The following is a 10,825-nucleotide window of genomic DNA, read 5'->3' on the forward strand; positions in this document are numbered from 1 at the left end:
CAAATATATTTAATGTATGAGTGACTCACAAATCATCTATTGTGACTGTTAGAACAGCTGCAGTTCACAGTGGTGTGCGATTGGCTAAGTTCACAAGGTATTGTTTCTGCTCCCTGTTTAAATGATTGTCACACATTGTTTAGCCTTCTGGTGCAAAAATGTGTGGCTCCCTACTCTGACACTTTCTGTTCCCATGAACAAAAATTTGCTCATAAAACGTTAATGGGAAGTGAATAAAAGCAGTCAGGGGGAAGAGGAGGGGTGACTGTTGGCAAATATTGCCTTGGAGTATTAGCCGGGCTGTAGTCATAGCAGGAGTGTAAGTCATTGGACCAGTACGACAAATAAGGCAATGCTGAAAATGCATTAAATGCTTCTGAGAGAGTTTTTTTTTTTAGAATATGAAAAAAGCAGCTATGCCAGGAATGTCACCATCATCTGAGGTCACATCAGATGATTGGCTGAAGATATAATAGAAAAGTTGCATGAATAATCAGAGAAAAAGCGCATGAACAATAGAGCAACAGGGGATCCACCACTGACCAGTTACTGGGTTGAACAACATGAGGATGTGTATAGAGGTGTATATTTATGACTGTCAGCAGTGTGTCACTAAGAGTTTGAAATGTTGACTGGCTAAACATAAACCCCTTGATACCAGTCCAGCTCCTGAAATGACAAAGATAAAGATACCAGAGAATGATGAGGTTTCATTAGCTAGAAGTGGAAAGGAAAAAGGACTCAAAAGTCAGCCAGCAAAATTTGGTTATCGGACTGATTAAATAGTCACCTATTTCAGTACTGCAATACTACAGAAGTGTAACCTCTATTCTTAGCTTATGGTGGAGAGCAGAAAAAACTATTATAAACCCTGATGCCAACATTACTGGTTAGAAAGCACAAAGGGCGAATTATTTTTGGATAAATAACTGAGCTAAAGATGACATTGGCCAGTAAATATTTTCTCTTTTACCCCTCTGTGCCATTTTTCTCCCCACATTTTATTTTAGAATATTGAAACTGAAATCTATTGCCTCACCAAATCTTTTCCCTCTAGCACTACTGCTGTGCATCAGTTACATACACATACGTCTGTTACAGGTTCTATATTTTTCAACTAGTACATAGATTAACAGTAGTATCAGTTGGTTAAACTTGGGTTTAACTTTTGAGTGAAAGGATGCAGTCTAACTGCTGTAGCAGTACAATATTGAGTGACATCCCAAATATTTAGATGGTAACTAAATCCTTCATAAACCAAGTATCAAGACTGAAATTAAAATGGCCACTACATTCTCCTTCTACTCAACCAATTAAAATCTGGTTACTAGAACCCGACTGTACTTATTTCCCCACCCATCTTGGGCCAGCGTACCTACAACCAGAAGGCCAAAAAACAAACAAACAATCTTGTCCAGAGTAATTAATAGAGAAGAGCCTGAACAGCCAAATTCAGACCCGGATCTTATACACCCTGAAGTCTTTGGAGCTGGAGGTAGAGGCAAGTGGCTAAATTTGGATCCAGATTTATCCCCTTTCCCAATATTCAGAAGTATTTGCATCCAGGGTTTGGTTCTGGCCTGTCTGTAATTATCCTTGTGACTAATGCAGCATTTACTTTGCTCTCGTTCAATAGCATCGGTAGTATTCATTTTGGAACCGGATGCTGTGCCATTGGGGTCAGTCACCTCCAGTCTCCACTACATTGCCAAGGTTCATCTGTCCCTCTGACCACCACCCCATGCTGCTTGACCCTGAGCAGATCAGCGTGGCTGCAGTGCTCTGGAAGTAAAGGTAAAGGAGCTGGGGCACAAGTTTTGTTATCATCCATCCTCCTGATTGAGGGTAAGGGTCCAGGTAGGGGGACACGAACCCTGGAGAGGAATGCATGGCTGAGCAGATGGTGTCTATGGAAGGCTTGGGCTTCCCAGGCATATGGACAAATTGGAGCATGTGCAGAGGAAAGCAACAAAAATGATCAAAGGTTTGGAAAACCGTACCTGTGGGGAAAGGTTAAAAACAGGACATGTTTAGTCTGGAGAAAAGAAGACAGAGGGGAGACCTGATAAGTCTCCAAATATGTTAGGGGCTGTTATGAAGAGGATGGTGATCCATTGTTCTCCATGTCCAATGAAAGTAGGACAAGCAGTAAGGGGCTTAATTTGCAGCGAGGGAGATTTAAGTTAGATATTAGGAAAAACTTAATTGTATAGGTGGTTTAAGCTCTGGAATAGAGACTTACAAGTAAGGTTGTGGAATCCCCATCACTGGAGTCTTTTAGGAACATGTGGGTCAGACACCTGTCAGGGATGATGTCGTTTTACTATGGTCCTGCCTCAGCACAGGAATCTAGACTTAGATGACATCTCGGGGTTCCTTCCAGCCCTACGTTTCCATGATACTGCTGCAGAAACTGCCCAGGCTTGCGGAAATCATATTGCTTAGAGGAGGAAAGAGGGTTGTGCTATTGCAGAATAGCTCAGTTAACCATGTCTCCCACTCACTCTCTGATCGGGTAGCTTTAGAAATAGATCGGTGTTATTCCCAAACTTAAACCGTTCTCTCTTTATATTGTTCCTGGTGCTCTAATGGGTTCTGGGGGGAGAGGGGGGGAATTATTACCCAAACACCACACACTCATGTTTTTGTTAGTATACAAAGATTTTCAAGGGTACGTAAAGAATTTTTAAAGGATGAAAGGTCAGTTTACATGAAATGGAAAGCATGAAGGAAGGAACTAACAACTATCACCCTTGGTGTTCGCTCAGAGCTAAGCAGAGGTCAGTGGCATGGGACAAGATGGCAAAAAATTCAATACCATCCATCTTTTCAAGAAATTACTGTGAGAGTTCACTTTGCCTGATGCTTGAAAACTAATCTGCTGCCCACACACAAACATTCAGAGATGAAACAGACGTGGCTGCATCTCCTTTCAGCTTGAAATCAGTGATTGATTTTTTTTTTTTTTTTTAAAGGACACCTCTCTTCACAAACTATACTGCATGCCAGTTTTAGCTTTAATATTCCCAACTAAGACGGGGAAGATTTAGGGCATACAAAACAGATGTTTGTGTATTTGAAATCACTATATTCCCATTGACATCTGCCTGTTCTTTCATAGCAAAATACTGCCTGGAAAAAAAATGCCTTTGCATAGAGGAGAGTTTACCTAGATGATAGGTGTTACACACAACCTTCTAATGGTGTCTTGGTTTTAACATGTGGGCAGCAGGATTCCAAAGTGAAATATCTTGCATGCAGGAAAGCCACCATGGGAAGACACTGATTTTTAAGCGTTTGTCCTGATATTTCGCTCCACCGGCTTTTTTTTTTTGGTCTGCCGGTGGAGCCCCCGGTGTCCCGATATTTTCTTCCTCTCATCTGGTCACCCTAGGCCTGTCTGCAATACCTGCTCCTGCAATCTGTTACACTTGGCATCTTGTCAATTTCAAGTGAGTGGTGCTAATATTAATTAGCTGTTCTATCAAAGCTGAATCAGGACACAGGTGGTCAATGCATAACTAACACTCACGTTCCTGTGTTGAGGAAAACCCATCATGAATACGCAGCAGAGGGTGCCATTTTACCTTAGCTACTCATTAGGAAAGCACAACTATCAAAGTACCACCCAGCAGCCTATTAAATAGGAAATGAGTAATATATTCTAGAACAGGGGAAGCAGACCAGGAAAAGTGACGCTAGGGCTGAAATTCAGTGACCTATGTTAAGCAGGAGGTCCAATTAAATCACCATGGTCCCTTCCAGCCTTGAAAATGAATGAATGAATAAAACAACCAGGCAGTTTGGCACAGCCCGTTAATAAATCAGTTTGTACGCCCCTTTGTGTTCAATTTTTGCACAATAGTTTTGGCTCCCATCCCTACTAAATTGAGCAGGTTTTAAGATTTCAATGCTCAAAGCAGAGGGGAAGTCATTTCACTAAGAAGGTGGGGAGCGAGGATTGGTAAAAGAGACCAGGAGGAAGCATGGAATGTGTGTAACTATAGGATCCAATCCAAACAAACAATGAAACAATTCCTCCACTTTTTAAATATTAAATTATAGTCATCTAGTGGCTGGTATCAGACTTCATTATAGGCTCATCTCTCAGTACTCTGGGCCTGTTCTTCATATAGAAATTGCAGGTCTACTTCTCATGTGCCTTCTGTGACTGAAAGAAGGGAAGATGTGCATGCATAAGGCATAACGGTTGTCTTTCCTGCCACCTGTATGCACAAAGCTTGCCAGTCGCACGTACAAACGGTGTGGGGAACATGCAAGTGCACTCAGATTTTATTCATGGCCATTCCTCTTAAGGGAAACTGCTTATTCCGTTCCATCTGGGTTCTCCTACTCTGAGAGTCAGAGCACTTTACATGACCAACCTCCTAAATAGATAGATCATATAACTATATTACCTCTTTAAAAAGCTCACTGTTGTAATGGTTTATTTTTGATATTTACATGGCATGGATTTGTAAACCTCTTCAATTTTCCTAAATAAATAGTAACAAAACAAAACAAAAAAACTCCACTAAAGGGTAAACAGCTATTTCATTTTGAGACCCTCATCCAGGCTGGGGATTTAAAGTGGGTAAAAACAGCAGTGAAACAGACCCTTGCCCAACAGAGACCATTAGAATAGTTTTTAAACCAAGACACAATACTTCCAGCTAATAGCAAATCCTCAGTGAAGCATTTCTAGTGTATCCTTCATTGTGGCATCCATTCACCTAAAGGATTCCAGGTAAGCCACTGAGAAGGATTATTCTAAAAAGTATAACAGATGGGTGATCTACTTGGCTTAAAAACAAAAAGAGACTAGGGAGCCCTACTAAATATTTAACAAGCCACCTTGATAACAATGTATCAATCTTAGGGCTTGGTGTTGCCCCTCCCCTGAGCATCACGACAATAACAGAGTGAATTTTCAATGAGGCAATTTATGCATGTCAAGTTTTGATTGATTGACACCTCTGACATATCACACCTTTCATCATGACTGAACTCAGACATGTACAGAATCACCATCAAACCACTGCTGAAACTAAGCCACCTCTGGACTGGAACACAGCAACATGTTGAACGTTAGCACAGTTGGAGGACAGGAAGTGAAAAAATACCATAACCAACTGAAATACGGAAGAATTTGAGGTAGGTAAAATGCAATTATCCAAGCTCAAATCTGCCCAGGAAACTGGGGCAAACACCATGCTCATAAAAAAAAAAAAAAGTTCCATATGATCTTTGCTTAAAAATAAACGTTCATGACCTTGATTTTATGCCTCAATTGAGACAACACCTCCATCTCTATTCAGTACACTGATCCCCTGTACCAAGCATGATAAAAAAAGAGAGATGCCTTCAACTGAGTCACCCATCTTCCCTCCTGTTTCTGCTATGCAAGTACCTGACCCAACCTAACTCTGTGAAACACTTGTCTCAAATGCTGAGCACACTAAAAAACTATTAGGACAGATGGTCAGCCTACCACCACCCAGGACAGGGGCACGTGCTGGAGATACTGGTTTCAAGAGGGTTTCTACAGCATAGGTTATAAATATATGAAATGGAGAAGAAAAATACGTGTGGGGAAGGATTTTCAAAGGCCCTCTTCCCTGTTCTAAGGAGCACTTTATAGCTATAAAATTTTAGTCACGCTTTATCCCCAGAAAAATTAATTGTGGGTTTAAATCAGCGTGCATGCCTCTCTCTAACTTCCTGATTTGTACTTAGAAATAGACTGGGGTTGCAAATTGCATTTGCAAGAACAGCAGAGTTGGGTCGTTTGAAAAATCTTACCCACAACGTCCTCAGTCTTCACGTGTCCTAAAGCTTACCAAGTTGTGCATGCCTCAAAAATGAGGTGTGTGTCAGAAGAATCTCGTCTTTGTAGCTGAAGTAGGTAGCACAGAATTATATTTGGGAAGTCAGTTTTCTAAAGGCAAAATGTAAAGTAACTGTGGCTAGAGTCACAGGCAGTTTCACAGGCACCACATTTTAGGCAAGCTCCAATATTTAGGGATGGCTTCCATTAAAAGAAGTCATTCAACCAGGAGACCCCTAGACTGCAGAAAGCAGCTCCCTTCCCTAGCCAGGCTGAAGTGAAGGAAGAGTTTGAGGGTTAGGGTGAGTTTGGGAACAAGAAAGAGGCAAAGGAAGATGGTGGTTGGGAACCTTGCTTTGTTCACTTAGAATTGGAGAGGTCTCAATTATTTTATCTGAGAAGTCTGCACTATCAGTAGGGTTACCATATGTCCGGATTTTCCTGGACATGTCCGGCTTTTTGGGCTCCAAATCCCCGTCCGGGGGGAAATCCCCAAAAGCCGGACATGTCCGGGAAAATCGGGACCGGCGGGGCTGGGCCGGGGGTGCTGGGCCGGGGGGTGCCGAGCGGGCCGGGGGTGCTCAGCCGGGGGCCCAGGGACCGGCAGTGCTGGGCGGGCCGGGGGTGCTCGGCCGGGGGTGGCACCCCAGGGCCCGAGCCGACCCAAGCTGGAGAGGCCGGGGGGGGCCAGACTGGGCCGCGCCTCCTCCCCCCACACCCACCTTACCTGCTTCAGGCTTCCCGCGAATCAAATGTTCGCGGGAAGCAGGGGAGGGGGCGGAGTTGGGGCGGGGACTTTGGGGAAGGGGCGGAGTTGGGGCTGGGGGCGTGGGCAGGGCTGGGGACGGGGCCCCGTGGAGTGTCCTCCTTTTGGAGGCTCAAAATATGGTAACCCTACTATCAGGGTTGGCTTTCCAGTGGCTACTGTAGCTTCCCTGTTGATTTCCACACAACTGGAGCAATATTTACAATGCTTTCAAGGAAGAGGCCTTCTCGGAGCATGGTGGGGGGCTGGGAACAGTAGGTACAAAGTGTGCTCTTGCTTGCATAGCAACGTACCATACACCCAGTATCTTGAGCATTCAAGTCTGTGCTTCAGTTAGTGAGAAAACCTTAAAAGTCAAAACAGGCACCTTTGTTCTTGAGTCATCCCTCTATACTACCTATCAATACCACAGAAATGTCCATTAAATTATTATAGGTATGGAGTGATAGTTATTTATAATGTTCCAGGACTAGCAACATTTTTAGCACAAGCTACATTAGGACAAATGGTGCCTACAATAAAATAAATGCTAAGGCACTCACTAAAAGGGGAGAAATGTTTTTCCTCCACAGTGCATCATTAAAAGGACTTTCTCTCCAGTACTTCAAAAGTAGTGGAGTCAATGGGTTACATGTGTGGTTTGACCAGGAGTTTGAGATGGACTCTGTTTACTGTATTCACCTTGAAAACAACAATCAAAATAACCGTTTTCCTTGTGGGTGCAGATGAAAATCTGAAAAGATATGGAACAGTAATGTGATAGGGGAGGGAGAGGAAGGCAATGAGATACAACAGCACCTTTCTGCTCTAATTCAGCCTTGAGGGATTAAATGTTCAGCCCTAACCAATCACATGGAAAAAGAAACAAAGTAATTTAAAATTATTTATTTAGATTATACCCAGCTAGGTGTGGTATGTAACTTTGGGTACGTCTACACTGCAACGAAAAACCTGTGGCACCAAGTCTCAGAGCCTGGGTCAATTGGCTCAGGCCGCAGGGCAACAAGTAGCAATGTAGATATTCGGACTCGACTCTGGGTTCTGAGACCCTCCCCCCTCACTAGATTGCAGAGCCCAGGCTCCAGCCCAAGCCGGAACATCCACACTGCTATTTTTAGACCCATGCGCTCATGGCAACTGACGTGAGCTGCAGGTCTTTTGGAAGTGTAGACACACCCTTAGAACTCACAGGAGAACTGGCCCTTTCTCTGGAGAGTTCATAATCTGAGCTCAGTCGTAGGACCAGTCCTACAGATCAGACCAATGGTCCATTTAGTCCACTGTTCTGTATTCTACAATGACCAGTGCCAGCTGATTCGGAGAACGGTGCAAAAACCGTGCAGCAGGCAGCTGGGGATAACCAGATAACCAGCTCAGAGGGAAATATTTTCCCCATACCTCCAAAAGTTAGAGGTTGGCTACTACATCCCTGAAATGTAAGGGTTAATATCCCTTCTAAAAATGTGAGATACAAGGGGGTAAGTACACACAAAAGGAAGGCCGGGGAATACAAAATGAGAGGACATAGGAAATGAAAGCCAAGACTGTATTCCAAGCCCTTTGTAGCACAAACCAACCAACTGATATTTAAGGTACGTCTACACTAGATGCATTCCAGCAGGTGCACCGCTGTAGTGTAGACACTTATTACAGTGACAGAAAGGGTTCTTTCTGTGGCTGTTGTAAATCCACCTCTCAAAGGCAGAAGCTTGGAAGAATTCTTCTATTGACCTAGCACTGTCTACACTTGGGCTTATGTCGACTTAACTAAGTCTCTCAAAGATATGACTTTTTCTACAGCTTTGAACGATGTAGCTAGCTTGACACAGGTATGGATTGGGCCCAAAGTAACTTGGAGTAAGGGGAAAGGTCAAGGAGAATAAGGGAAGATAAACTCTAAAGTACAGCTTTGTTCAACAAATTTAGAAGCAAAGGGAAGAGGAGAAGTTGGGCAGTAGATAGAACAATAAGTTGGGTTGAGAGCTGGCGGTTTTTAGATGGAAGAGAATAAGCACATTTGTACTCAAAGAGATGGGAAAATTTAATTTTGAATGAGGTGGCACCATTATTGTAAGCAACGTAACTAATATTTTTGTGTTTTAGTACATCAGCGATGTAACTGAACATCATTTAGGAGGGTTTACTCAGAAACCCCACAGGGAAGATTGGCACTATAGCTTTCACTTCATATTGGACAGTTACTGTGCTGCTCTCTGAAAATATTCTATCACATGCATGTTCAGGTAAAAAGTAAATTATTGCATTTTACTCCTGTTAATACCTCAGAGCCAGCATAGGGAACGAGCTGGATTATTTTTCAAGTCACATATCAACATTTTTATTCAAGCTCCATTTGCAGAACTTAACACTGGTGGTGATGGAAAGAGCCCAGCTTGACTTCCAGGTCCCATTTGACATTATGAAAAATTATTTGCTTGTAAATTGGCCAGATTTGTGGAGTTGCTAGAGAGCTAAAAGCATGAAACCTCATAATGCCACTTTTACAAAGTTACTTTTTAAAGCATAACAGCACTTGAAAGCTCCCACAGAACTTTTGGAAGAGAGTAACAGGGATAACTAGGATATTTTCTCCAACACTATCCCTTGCACTGAGACAGGTTCTAACATGCAAAGTCACATGCAATTTGTTGCTCAGCATGTAATGACTACACAGTCACTGCACTATCAACATCTATCAAAACAGATCTGTAACAAAGCAAGAAGGCTAGTAACTATTTGAGATACCGATCTCCTCATATAGATTTGTTGATTTTGGGTGTTTTTTTAATAATAAAGTTCAAGAACACTCTACCCTGTGGTTCATGCAGGTAAAAAAACAAAAATGAAAGATAAACCGCAACGTCTTGTTTACTGCACACAGGGAAAAAAAAAAAAAAGAGAAAAACATTCAAGTTTGTGTGGGGGAAGGCTGTGGTTTTAACTATTAGCACAAAAATGCAAACCCTCTTACACCAAGAATTGTGTAAAGACGAATTTTAAGTTGTATATGCTGTTAAATAGAAACTCTTCTTTATACTTCAGAAATAGCACCTCTATAAGCAACAGTAGATGGCTAGAATATTTCTTGCAAAAGTAACAATCCTTTAGGAATCTGAAGTATTTCCAAATTGCTTGCTAATTAGAATTTGAAGTTATTCATTAATTTGGTAATTGCTGTTCTATCAAATGCTGCAGTAGGTCAGAGTCACACAATTAGAAAAATTCAGGGATGTTTGGATCCAGGGGTATTTGTTCAAGTCCAGCTCTGTAAATAGGTTAATAAATATCTAAGCAACTTCAAATTGCTTCTGTAATAGCACTAGTTTATATATAAGCATGCTTCATCCAATTATCTCTGTTTTACAGAGGAGGAAATTGAAGTATAGCAGCGATATGGGTTATACAGCTGAAGAACAAGTCAAGGGCCTTGATTCCAAGTCCTGTGTTCTATCTTGCTTCCGTTGACGATCCCTGATGGACTTACTGGAGGTACATAACGAAATGGCAGAAATAAGTAACTGTGGAACTGCCGTTGAATTTGACTGAATCTCTTCTCCCACTGAACAAGGAATAGGTGAGCTAGTGCCAAACTGCTCACCATTGTAGCTAAAAACATTTAGTTGACTTTGTTTTCGCCTCACTTTTTTGTATGACACCGTCTAGCTCTGGCCCAGCCAGAAATGCTCTAACTACCTCTTTGGCAGCAATGCCCTCATCCCATTCCAAAACAGGGTAGTATGTCCTCTCAGCATAGTTCTAACCTATTTTCCGAACACAAAGTGTGTCAGAAACGCATATAATCTTCTGGAGTCTTGCGAGAGAGATGTCCATCTCTACAGCTCACCTAAACAGGCTAGTAATTAGAAGTGGGCTTGAGAACCCCAGTGTTCAGAACTCAACTTCTGCCAAAGTTTGGAAGTGTCTGGGCCCACCTCAGTTAACTAGACTGCATCCTCACCCCAGTTCCCCCTACTTAATTCATTTATGAAATCACAATTGGATGAAGTCCTAACCCCAATGAAGTCAATAGAAACTTTGCTATGACTTCAATGCAGCCAGGATTTCCCCTATTATAACACACTTTATGTGATGCTGCGCTCTACTGATTGAGACTACAGATATAAGTACTTTCCCTTCAAAACTGGCTCTAAAACAGAGGCCCAGGTCCTCAGAGAGGTACTTAGGTGCTTAACTCCAACTGATTTCAAATCAGGATCAGAGTCCTCAAACTG

The sequence above is a fragment of the Trachemys scripta genome, chromosome 13 (assembly GCF_013100865.1).
Source record: "Trachemys scripta elegans isolate TJP31775 chromosome 13, CAS_Tse_1.0, whole genome shotgun sequence".
NCBI classification, from domain to species: domain Eukaryota; kingdom Metazoa; phylum Chordata; order Testudines; family Emydidae; genus Trachemys; species Trachemys scripta.